The sequence below is a fragment of the Nyctereutes procyonoides genome, unplaced genomic scaffold, assembly GCF_905146905.1.
Source record: "Nyctereutes procyonoides isolate TBG_1078 unplaced genomic scaffold, NYPRO_anot_genome, whole genome shotgun sequence".
In the NCBI taxonomy this organism is placed as follows: domain Eukaryota; kingdom Metazoa; phylum Chordata; class Mammalia; order Carnivora; family Canidae; genus Nyctereutes; species Nyctereutes procyonoides.
In genome coordinates, this window is record NW_026575051.1 from 11,360,689 (window position 1) to 11,373,714 (window position 13,026).

General features: G+C 45.8%; 1 protein-coding gene across 1 annotated transcript in view; it reads left to right on the top strand.

The window, feature by feature from the left end:
• The first annotated feature begins 302 nt into the window (after positions 1 to 302).
• The window catches only part of BICRAL (BICRA like chromatin remodeling complex associated protein), an 83,485-nt gene continuing 70,761 nt past the window's right edge, over positions 303 to 13,026 (top strand). Inside the window, exons 1-2 of the mRNA XM_055330463.1 lie at positions 303 to 495; positions 4,172 to 4,436. The gene's annotated coding sequence lies outside the window, so the exon portion shown is untranslated. The remainder of the gene's footprint in view (positions 496 to 4,171; positions 4,437 to 13,026) is intronic.

Genomic DNA, 13,026 nt, shown 5'->3' on the forward strand with positions numbered 1-13,026 from the left:
GTTCTTATGCATCTTGTGGACTGGGCTGTTTTTCTCTTATCCCACAAGTACTGATTGTGAGTTAACTCTATACAGAGTACTCTGTTAGGCCCCTTAGAGAATAGAAAGCCCTTGAGGAGCTCCCTATCTGGGAGGGAACATGAGAGAGAGATAATTATGTTCAATCATATGAGATTGCCACTGGGAAATTACAAGGGACATACTAAAATAAATTACTGATGCATAACTAAAATAAGACAATATAATATTAGCTAAATACTGTGACCTCTCCTGTTTCAGGTACCTTGCTAAACATTTTGCATGCAGTAGTTCCTAAATCTTTAAAATAACTCTCAGACATGATTATAATTACCTCATTTTATAGATGAAGAAGTTGAGGCTCTCAAGGGTGAAGTGAGTTGCTCAAAGCCACACACCTGGTTGTGACAAGGGTGGAATTTGCACCTTTGCAAAGGTCAGCCTGAATACAGAGCTAGTGCGCTTAAGCCCCAAAATGTAAGTACTTCTAAAGGTGCAAATAAAGGTATACACTTTATTTATGCACATTGGCATATACACTTTATTTATGCACATTGGCAATTTTCAGTTTTTATCTCACACATACCTTATACAGCATTTACTAAATCATTTGGTATATCTTGGCACTTATGTGATGGGGACATATCTGGTCATGCGCATCACACTTAATCTCAGCATCTGTATTCTTCTTCCCCTTCTGAGAATGGCCCACTAACCAAGGGGAACATATGGAGGGAAAAGACAAAAAACAGATACATTTCAACTTGTGTTATGTGGACATTGGGCCTGTTTATTCAGATGCCCAAACATACACTAGAACACTTCGATTATAATTTAATTACTGCCTCTTTCCCCCCCACCCCCTGTGTCCACTTGCCCTTCTTTCTTTCTTTTTTTTTTTTTCTTTTAAACATTTTATTTATTTATTCATGAGAAACACAGGGAGAGAGAGGCAGAGACACAGGCAGAGGGAGAAGCAGGCTCCATGCAGGGAGCCCGATGTGGGACTTGATCCCGGGGCCCCAGGATCACGCCCTGAGCTGAAGGCAAGCGCTAAACCGCTGAGCCACCCAGGTATCCCCCGCCCTTCTTTCTTTCTAAGTCACACACACAGATGGGAATCATAGGAATGACTATTTATTTATTTATTTATTTATTATTATTATTATTTTTAGGAATGACCATTTAAATTGTACATAATTAAATTGCAGGCAATACTATTAAATTTATTTGTGTATAGTTAAGCCATTTTAAGAACTTTCTTCTTAAGTTTCCTGATCTCACACTTAGATACCAAAATCCTGTTTATATAAACCATATTTTTACATTTTGTGTACAAAGGTATATCCCTTATTTTAAAATGTTGTCTTTTTAATCACATGAGAAAAAAATAAAGAAGCTTTGTTTGTTATAGTACTAAGTGATGTCAATTTTGATGGTGCCTGGTGAATGGTGCCTGGTGAATCTGGGATTCTCGCTGCTGCCTCAGGATTTTGTAACACCCCCCCCCCCAATTTACAATTAGATTGACAGCTGACATTCTCAAAGTAGGTCATCACAAATTAGACGGTTGTCCTGTCTGTGGCATAGACAGAGCTCTGTTTATATTAAAACAGGGAGGACTGCTTGTTCCCAAGATCCTTTTCAGGACTTGAACAGGGTGAGTTATAGCATCAATCTGACTTGGACTCCCTCCTCAGCCCTTATTAGACTGATGACCCCAGGCAAATCACTGAAACCACTGGGAGCCTCATCTACAAAGTCAGGCTGATTAAGGTTTGTGGGAACCTTACAGGTTTGTGGAAAGGTTCATCCAATAATGTATATAAGCATCTAGGTGGTTAGTAGGCATTCAGGAAATATCAATGCTCTTATATTTGGACATTCTTTTTTAAAATCCTGCAATGCCCTATACTCTTTTTTTTTTTTTAAGATTTTATTTATTTATTCATAGAGACACACACAGAGAGAGAGGCAGAGACACAGGCAGAGGGAGAAGCAGGCTCCATGCAGGAAGCCTGACGTGGAACTCGATCCTGGGTCTCCAGGATCATGCCCTGGACTGATGGCAGCGCTAAACCACTGAGCCATCCAGGCTGTCCTGCCCTATACTCTTTATATAAATTGTTTTGTTTGGTGATCTGTTAAAGACAAATTTTTGTGTCTTTGGGGTTTGGGGCAACTTGGGAGAACAGCTTTCTAAAATCTATTAATATTTCATTGGAGCTGTGGAGCAACAGCTGTATAAGTTGCTTGGTGGGCCCTAATTGCAATGAATAATCCATGAACTCTTTTGAAATGTAATTCTTTGAAATGGGTACTATAATTAAATTCCAACCAATCCAAGAGCACTTTAAAACATGTTTAAAAATTTCCCAATCCAATTAGAAAACTGGTTGGTCCAACTGTCAAGTGTAGAGAAATATGCTAATTTATGCAAAGACTACTGTTCCAGGAAGGCCTTGGCTGAATGTGAAGCACAACATTTTCTGAGAAAACACCTCGATGATACTATGTGATACTAAATCACTGAATATATTTTTAAGGCATGTCCAAATACAAAGCATACATTGTAAATGACAAAGCAGCAGTTACTAGAGCAAGATATGGTTTGTTTTTTAAAGAGGTTTTCTATCTTGAATATGACAACATTGTATGCCAACCTTGACATATTTATCTTGTGCAATACAGCATAGTTATAGTATCCTTATAAAAGCAAGCAAGGTATACTACTATTGTGGTTTTTTTTTTTTTTAATTCTAAGGGGATATACAGACTAAACAATTTAAATCTAGAGATAATCTGATTTTAAACTCACCAAACATCTGGGAGACATGGGTCTGAACATTGTTTATCCACAGGACCCCCACTGTTCTCTCTCTCTCTCTCTCTCTCTCTCTATATATATATATATATATATATATATATATATACATATATATATATGTATATATATATATCACAAACTAATTTAAAATAATTTTAGAACATTTCTGGGGCTTACATATGTAGGTTTTAAAAATCCAAGTCACATTCTTACACTATTTTTTACCTGCCCTTGGTGTTTATTTAAAGACCCCCACTCTGAATGGGTGACGGGCACTGAGGGGGACACTTGACGGGATGAGCACTGGGTGTTATTCTGTATGTTGGTAAATTGAACACCAATAAAATTAATTTATTAAACAAATAAATAAATAAAATAAAGACCCCCACTCTATTTCCGTGGGCATTTGCAGGAAAAGTAAATACAGTCAACATAGACACAAAGGCATCCCCTCCCAATCTGCACTATCATAATTAACGTTTACATAAGTGCTCTGAGGTCTAGGTGGTTTATGGAGACATCTCAACAATTTGAGATTTGAGATTAAAAACGGGTGGTAATTATATACTTGCACCAAAGAGTGTTAAGAGATTGAGTAGCTTCCTTTTAAGACTGGGGATCATGTAATGAAAATTCCACAAACTTGGATTATTGGTGGTGATAAAGGTGATCAACGTAAGGAGAAGGCAAGAGGAATTGAATGTTTCTCATGACTTAATCAGCTCCTCACCTTCATCTTGGCCGCTAAAGTTGTGTTGTGTTGTGTTTGTTTTTTTCTTAATGTTGACTTACAGATTTCACAGATAAGGTTTCACGGCATTCGGGGATGGAAAAAGAGGGTGTTGCAAAGGAAAGCCTGGTACATTTAAAAGTTAGAATGAATCAGTTATTTGCCAAATAAGTAACTAAAAGTGTTTTTTTACTTAAAAAAAAAAGCATATGCAAAAAAAAAAAAGGTATTGACTGGTTCTAATCAGAGTTCTAAACAAATACTGTGTTTTTTGTGTTTAACCCCCAGCGCCCCCCAATCTCCGTCGAGCTAAAACTGGAGAGAGAGAGAGTGTGTGTGTGTGTGTGTGTGTGTGTGTGTGTGTGTGTGTGTGTGTGTGTGCAGGGTGCCTGCAGAGAGAATAGCACGCATCTTGTAGATCTAAAAAAAAAAAAAAAAAGCCGAATAAACCTGTTTCTTGAATAAACCAGTACATTTCTGAAGTTAAAAAGAATCCGAAAGGAAACAGGAATTGACAGCTTGGGAGCTTGATTTTGGGGGAGAGAAAAAAAAATTTTTTTAATTAAAAAACCCCTAATCTCCACATTTCTTGCTAGGCGAGAACCGAAGTTTGGAGGTAGACGAGCAGGCGAGCGGTCTGCCCGGGCGCAAAGCATGAAGGCCGGGCGGGCGCGGGGAGCGGGCGCCCGCCGCCCGGCGCGGGGGTGAGCGAGAGAGAGAGCGGAGCGCGTGTGGCCGGCGCCGCTCGGCCGGGAGCTCCCGCGCCCGCGCCCCGCGCCCCGCGCCCGCCGCCGCCGCCGCCGCCGCCCCTGGTGCGATGGCGCAGAAACCCCGTTGACAAGGCACTGCTTTTTCATGACGGTGAGTTTCCCTTTGAGTGTATTATAATTTTGTGATAAAAATTTCAAGGAGAAAAAAAAAAAACACACACAACCTCCTTCCTCTGCCTCTTTCCTTCGGGGAGGGGAGAACCGGGGGAGGGGGGGGCTGGAGATCTATCTCCAGACAGACAGAAAAGAAAGAGGAGCAAATTAAACACCGAGTTGCCAAAACCAGGATATTAGGTTTCAGCCCAGAGAGCTATTGGCTAAGGCTGTGTTTTTTTTTTGGGGGGGGTGGGTTTGTGGGTGGGTGATGGTGGTGGTGGGTGGATGTTTAATGGACACGGAGAAAAGGGGAATCGAGTGTTTATGCCTTTCCCAGCGCCGCCCGGGCCCCGGGAAGACCAAGTTCAGTGTCTCGGGCGGGGGCGGGGGCGCGGGCGGGCAGGGGGCGGTGGGGCCGGGCTGGGGGCGCCTCGGCGGGGTGGGGGCCCCGCCGCCTCTTTTTTTTTTTTCTTTTCTTTTTTTTTTTTTCCCTTCCTTTTCCGCGGATGCAAATTTCTGGAGCGGGGAGAGGGAGAGCCTTGGGAAGGGGGGTGGCGTGGCGGTTGGCGGTGGGGAGGAGAGGGGAGGGAAGCCTTTTAATGACTCATTGATTGAGCCGGTTTAAAATTAGTTGTGTGCGCGAGTGTGAGTGTGTTTTCCGCCCCCCGGAGCCGCCGGGAGCCGGGAAGGAGGGAGCGGGGCTCGGCGAGGCCGCGAGCGGGGGGCAGGGAGGGCGACGGGCGAGGAGTGACGGCGGGCGAGGAAGAAAAATAAGCTTTTCCAATCTCCTCCCCTCGGTTTTCCCCCCCTCGTTTCTTTTCTCTCTCGGAAGCTCTTGGGTGTGAATCGCATTTTCTTTCTTCTCGGCAAAATGGACCCCGCGTCTCGGAGGGGGAGGGGAGCGGCGGGGAGGGCGGCGGCGGCGGCGGCGGCGGCGGCGGGGACCGGCTTCCTCCTGCCTGGCGTCGTCCTCCCAGGCGCTCCCGCGGGCGGCGGCGGCGAGAGCCCCGAGCGGCCTCCTCCCCGCCGCCTCGCCGCCTGGCTCCGAAGCTGCGCCGGCGACCCGCGGCCGGGGCCGGGCGAGCCCTCGCGCCGCGCCGCGCCGCGCCGCCGACCCGCGGCCCCGCCGGGCGCCTCCAGCCGGGCCGAGCGGACGGGGCGCGGCGGCGGCGCTGTTGGGGCGCACGGCGCGCGGGCTCCACGCGGCTCGGCCCCCCGAGTCGCCCCGAATGCGGGATCTTTTTCGGGGGGTGGGGGTGGGGGTGGGTGCGGCTGGAAGGCGCTAAGATGGCGCTGGGCCTGGCCCGTCGCCAGGGCTGGTGGCGCAGTTGCTCCGCGGGCGCCATCTTCCCTGGCGGCGCGGGCGGCGCCCTCCGCGGACGCCTCGCGGGCCGGGGCGCGGGGAGCCGCGCGGACGATGCGGGGCTCTGCGAAAGGGGCCGGGGCCGCGCGGCCTGCGCTTGCCCCGGGCCCCAGACCCAAGACGCGGGGCGGCCGGCGCGGAGCGGGAAGGGGCCGGGGCCGGGGCCGGGGCCGGGCCGGGGCGGGGGGGTCGGGCCGTGCGGCCGCTGGGCTCCCCCTCCCGCCAAAACGCGAGGTGAGGAGGGGGCGGTCGCCGCCCCGCCCCGGGCCTAAGACCCGACGGCTCCGCGCCCCTGCCCGGCTGGGGGCACGGCCCGGGGGCTTTTCCTTCCTCCTCCCCCAGTTGAAGCGAACAGCCAAACCAGGTTACAAAAAAATAAAAAAAATTAAAAAATGCAAGAGCAGGTCGAGGACGACGGTGTCTGCCCTACAGTGACACGGCTTCCCGGAGGCACCCTGCCGTAGTCTCCTCTCTTTAAAACCACCCCGGGGAGGGAGGCACTGATGGCGTCCCACACTGTGGGAAGGGTATGGGTTCCAGTGAGCCCAAACCTCTCGGTGGCTCTCATCATCATTATGCCAAGCGGTAGGGACTTGGAACGGTTCCGTAGGATTCTGATCTGAAAAGTCAAACTCGCTTTGAGACTCTTGAGACTTTTTTTTTTCTTCTGCCCCCCCCTTTTTTAAAAACAAAACAAAACAACAAAACCAAACCTGCACTGTTTTGGGATCCTCATTGAATATGAGGCTGCTTCTCGGTTCTCTGATGCCCCAAAGTGTTTTCCTGAAAACCACCCGTATAAGTATTTATCTGACCTGTCTTAAGGTCTGTCTTAAGAGATGTGTGTGTTGTCAGTTGTTACTGAAAAGATGATTGGAAGGAGGGGAAAAAATCCCTAAAACTCATCTCTCTAGGAGTTCAGAGATGGAAAGTGAGTAGTTAATTCTAGTGGGTAAGAGTAACATAGTGGCACAGGAGGCGTGTCCTTGTGTTTGTATATATGTTGTGGCTGTTGTAGACACCTTGATAAGACCTACCCTGTATTGAACGCTGCCGAATGTATGTGCCTACTGCTGTACTTAACTCCCATTTATATCAGTCCTGTAATACTGGTTTTAGTATCTCTTTATACCAGAGAGGAACTAGCGTTCACCCAGATACACAAATTGTTCCCGGTCTTGCAGTTTTAAACGATAGAATTGACCTTGGTTCCCAAAAGCCATGTTCTTGGCTCTACACCTGTGGTGTCCAAATCTGAGTTTCAGAAGCAAACTGGAGGGAGTTAGTTCCTTTTTTTTTTTTTTTTTAAGATTTTATTCATTTATTTATGAGAGACACAGAAGTAGAGACAGGCAGAGGGAGAATCAGGTCCCATGCAGGGAGCCTGATGTGGGACTCAATCCCCGATCCCTGATCCCCCCAGACTCTGGGATGGTGCCCTGAGCCCTGAGCCAAAGGCAGATGCTCAACTGCTGAGCCACCCAGGCATTCCCGGGGAGTTAGTTACAAATCTACATGTAGATTTGTAACATCACCTCCCCTCCCCCTTATTTGTTAAGACCAGTTGGATTTGTGTGTGTGTTTCCTCAAAATATCTAGTGTGTTAGGCAGTCTCAGTTTTAAGCATCTTTCAACTTTCTGATGTCTCTGACTCCCAATTTTGAAATTCTGGCCCACCCAACAGACCCTAAATCTGAATATGTGGGAGTCTGTTATTCCAAAGCCCTCCAGGTGATTTCATTGTGATAGATGGGCATCGTGAATGTTGCTGTAGCACTCTGTGCGCTATGCTCCTTGCCCTTTTTTGAATTGGAGTGAGACTTGAGGCCTATATCATTTTGACTTTCAACAGTTAATTGCTCATTCTCACTTTTATTTTTCTCCTCTAGCTGCCATTTATCAAATCATTGAAACCTTTCTTACAGAAAGGTTTAGCTATTCTAAGACTTTAAAATCTCAGTTCATTCTCAGAAGTATATCTCATTCTGCTGAGAAGTTATATAACATACAGGCTTCTAGGTCTAGCTGGGCTGTCTAGTTTAGTCCACACAGCTGTGCAACAAAAATAGAATTGAATCTAGGATTGATATAGAAATTAGGAATAGGGTAAAGATCTTGGGGAGAAAAACCTAGAGGTTAATCCTTGGAAGAAAGGATTCTTTTCAAAATTTTGAATTGTGAAGGTATCTTTTGTGTTTGGGGAAATCGAATGGTGAAATTTTTCTAAACATGGGACCCTTTTATGCATCCAGGACACAGAAGGTCAGGAAGAAACAAGTAATGAAGAGCAGACCTGACCAAAATGAGAGAACCAAGTCAGTGATGAAATCTAACTTCTCTGGACAGGGACCATATATACTTTTTTTGTGATGTTACTTTTAAAATAAATAATTGGTTAAAAAAATAAATTAGCCTTTGGTGGAATTCAAGACAGGCAAGATCTCTGCCCTCATGGATTTATAGTATATTGGGGAAGACAGGAAATAAGACCCTATAGGACTTCCCTAATGCATCTGTACCAGGAGTTTGGAGTTTTATGTTACTAAAAATGACAAGCTTCTGAAGAGCTTTCATTAAGGCAACAATGTTTTTGTCAAGGGAGGAAGTGGAGAGGAGAACCAGGAGGCTATTGGAGTGGCCAGCCCAAGATTGACAGTATTTTAGGCAAATACAGTGGCAATGGGGATGGAGCAAAGCAGTATGTTCCAGATATATTTTGGAGGTAGAATCAGAAGTATTTGCTTAATGAGGGATCCCTGGGTGGCGCAGCGGTTTGGCGCTTGCCTTTGGCCCAGGGCGCGATCCTGGAGACCCGGGATCGAATCCCACATCAGGCTCCCGGTGCATGGAACCTGCTTCTCCCTCTGCCTATGTCTCTGCCTCTCTCTCTCTATCTCTCTGTGACTATCATAAATAAATAAAAATTTAAAAAAAAGAAGTATTTGCTTAATGGATTGGCTGTGGAGACAGGGAGGAATCAAGAATGCCTTCAAGGTTCTAGCCTAAGCCTTGGTGACTGTCAACCTGTTATGTGTTTGAAATACTTGCAGGACATCCAAATGGAAAGTCAAGTAGACAGTGGGTATTCAAATTGAACTGTTAGGTGTACGCTTAAGTTGTGGGAGTCCGTAGCAATATGGGTGGTATGTCGTGGAACTGGTTGAGACCCTTTGTGATCATAGAACCCTAATATCAAACCATAAAACACTTGCAGGGGCTAAGGTTTGGGCAAAAGAGACTGAAAAGGTTTAGCCATGATAGTGGTTGAGTGGATTATCCTTTTCAAGAAAGAGGTAATAATCTCTGCCAAATGCTGCTGAGCATGTTGAGGATAGAAAAGTGACCACTAGGATTTGGCAACAGGGAAGTGGCTGTTTGACAAGTAGTTTCTGTGGCATATGGGGTTGAAAGCCAAATTGGAATGCACTGAAAGTGGAATGAGGTGAGGTGAATGAAGCCCACTTCTTGGGGAAGTTCCTCTATAAGGTGAGGAGAGCAACAGCACAGCAGTGGCTGGAGAGGGAGGTAGGGTCAAATAAGTGCTGCTTTTTAGATGATGGGGGATAGAAGAGCATTTGTTGTTGTTTTAAGGATTTTATTTATTTGACAGAACGAGAGGGAGTGACAGGCAGAGGGAAAGGGAGAAGCGGACTCCCTGCTGAGCAAGGAGCCCAATGCGGGGAGGGGGGGGGTCCATCCCGGAACCCTGTGATTATGACCTTGAGCGGAAGGCAGACACTTGACCAACTGAGCCACCCACGTGCCCCTAGAAGAGCATTTTTAAATAGACTAATGGGAATATCTAATAGGGAGGGAGAGACTAATGCAGAAGAGCAATAATACTACCAAAGGTACAGAATTCTTGAGGAGGTGAGAAGCTATTCAAAACACAAGAAGATGGGACACCTGGGTGGCTCAGCGGTTGAGTGACTGCCTTCAGCTCAGAGTAATCCAAGGCCCACATCAGGCCCCCTGCATGGAGCCTGCTTCTCCCTCTGCCTCTGCCTCTTTCTCTGTGTCTCTGTGTCTCTGATGAATAAATAACGCTTTAAAAAAAAAAAAAAAAGAAGAACCTACACACACAGAAGAGGGTTTGCCTTTGGTGGGAGTCAGACAACTTGCCGAGTAGCAGGAAAGAAGGCAGAGAATATGGGCACAGTGCAAGGACACGCATGAAGTGGGGGTAGAAGACAGGGCTTTATGTTCTGTATTCTCAGTGAAGTCTAAGGCAAGGCCAGCAGTTAAGGAAGAGGGGTGTGGATGGTTTGAGGCGAGGAAGTCCTCCACACCATCTCTTTTTTTTTTTTTTACGCAGAAACCCGAAGTAAGTTGCTGGGAAACAAGGTAGGATTTTTGCAGACTGTCTGGCTGTGAATTCAGATTCTCGGGTCTGAATTTGAAACAAATTGATTCAGTTAGTTGAGTGGTTCTCTGCCAGCCACCACCAGCTGTTTACCAGGGAAGCCAAGAGCAGGCAGGGGATTGGTTTGACTGGGATTGGAGTTCCACCACCCAGTTGTGACAGAAGAGTGAAGCTAGGGACCTGAAGGTGCTCCCTGCAGGTGGTCGTGGAGGGGGACGGGCAATTAAACTGAGGAAGCTTGGAGTGTTCCGTGAGTAGGAGAGCAAGAGAAGGCAGTGGGAGTGGGGACCATGAAGTTAACCATGAAAATCATTCTTGATTAATAAAAAATAAGTTTATGGGGCACGTACCAAATTTCAAGGTGAGCTGGTGAAAAATTCTGGAGTCAGGTAGTGGCTGCAGCTGCTTAGCAGTTGTAAATGGACGGAAGGCCGCTGAGCCGGGCACTTAAAGACTAGATGTTGTATATTTTACTGCAATAAAAAATGAGTTAACATCTAGACATTTGTGGCAGGTACAGGTGCTATTTGCACACTGCCCTGGACTATTTGCAGAGTACTGTACTTTCTGTGGAAGAAAGTAGCTTTATAAATCGAATCGTAGGGCACCTGGGTAGCTCAGCGGTTGAGCATCTGCGTTTGGCTCAGGTCATGATCTTGGGGTCCGAGATCGGGTCCCGCATCGGGCTCAAGTCCCCCAGCAGGTCCTGGGGAGCCTGCTTCTCCCTCTGCCTATGTCTCTGCTTCTCTCTGTGTGTCTTATGAGTAAATGAAGTCTTAAAAAAAAGAAATTGAATCGCAAATTCCTGGGGCTAAAGGAGAGCATCTCCACTTAACCATGGTCCCAATCTGTTTGTGCAGAACAGTCATCTAGAGATTCTGGAGGGGACCAAGGAACCTTGTATTTTTTCTTTCCTTGTTCACTGACTGATTCTAACCCTTTAGCGCAACATTTAAAACAAGCTGGGCACTCAGTAAACTTTTGCTGACTAAATAGTCTGACAACCCAGGTAGAGTAAAATGATAGGAACCAAAGGGATAGATTGAGATCTACAGTGCCTTACACATTTTGGTCTCTGTGGGTAATGGGAAAAAGCAGATTACAAGCAAGGGGGGGGGGGGGGAATTAGTACTGAGGAAATCCTTTTTTAAAGATTTTTCTTTGTTTTGAGAAAGACTGAGAGCAAGCATGCACACATGCATGAGGGAGAGGGAAGGGAAAAGAATCTCAAGGTGGAGCCTGACTTCGGGCTAGATCTCACAGCCCTGAGACCGTGCATGACTTGAGCCAAAATCAAGAGTTAGATGCTTAATGGAATGAGTCACCCAGGCGCCCCATGGAAAATCGTTTTATAAAGAGTCAAACGATACTAAGTGGAAGTGTGTTGCACTTCCCTCAACCTCCCTGTCTGCATTATTTCCGCTGAGTGATGCCATTCACATTTTTATGAGGTCCTCTGTTCCCCAGCTCACCTATAGAGTAACAGTAAAGTGAAATGGGAGAACAGAACAGGGTAGATTATAGGATTCAAAATAGATGTTTGAAAAAAAAATAGATGTCTGTGGTCTTTACTGAGAATATAGCAAGGTCATTTGTCAGGGGCAGAGGCGTAGGGCTTTGAGTTTAAGGAGAGAGGATACATTCTAAATTTATAGAATGTATCAGATGTGGGGGAAAATGGACACAAGAAATAGTACTTGGCTGTCATGAGGCAACAAGAATTCAGTAACATACCAGATCCATTTGCAGGGCATGGTTCTCCGTGGTCCATAATGTTCTTGAGTAGAAGTGGAAGATACAGTAAGTGAGGGGGCTAGCAGAAAGGAAGGGGTTGTTAAATGTGTGTGGGGAACTGGGATTACTGACAGAAAAGGAATGGGATGTGGACTTTAAAGGAAGGCCCTAAAATGGGAACCTTATATGTGGTACCTCACTTCATGGAGGTAGGAGCTCAGGTTATGGCTCTGCTGGGGATGGCTCACCCATTTGTAATGCAGTTCAGGAGAACTCAGGGGGTGGGCCACATTGTATGGGAAAGTGGAAGAAAGAGGTCCTGGGGAGAAAAACTGGGGGCTTTGACCTTTTCTCCTTACCTCATGTGCTTGCATTCAGGAAAAGATCCTGAGACCTCACTGTACTAGGTCTTAAACCCAGGTTCTTCTTTCCCTTAATCCTCAACAACTCTAATTCATATGGTTGTGACTTAATGACAAATTTCTTTTTAATAAAGTTGTAAAGTTGAACATTTTTTGGTTTTGTGGGTTCTTTGGCTGTCTTGCAAACACATTAAACACTTCTACCTGGACTAAAAATCCTGAATGTGAGAAAGTGAGGGAATGAGGTGTGAAAAGGACTGTCTCTTTAGAAAAGGCTTATCTCATTATCTCAGTTCAACCACAATCCAGGATGCTTCCTTGTATCATCAGACATTAGGTTTTATGTCCTGACCTGTAAATGAAACATTTTTCACAGGAAGAAAATGGAAGGAAAGAGTTAAACCTTAACATTAATTCAGGTCCTATTGGGTATTTAATATTATTAAATTCTCATAATAACCCTGGAGGTAGGTTTTGTCTGTATTTTATAGATAATGAAACACTGAGGTTGACAAAGGATAAATAACTTACCCAAAGTTGCTTTACTAAGGGTCAGAGACAGGGTTTGAATATATACTACAGATCCACGTATCATATATTTTGCCATTGGTATTAAGCCCATGTATAAATTTAATCTATGGATGGGGATCCCTGGGTGGCTCAGTGGTTTAGCACCTGCCTTTGGCCCCGGGGGCGGGGTCCTGGAGTTCTAGGATCCAGTCCCACGTCAGGCTCCCTGCATGGAGCCTGCTTCTCCCTCTAT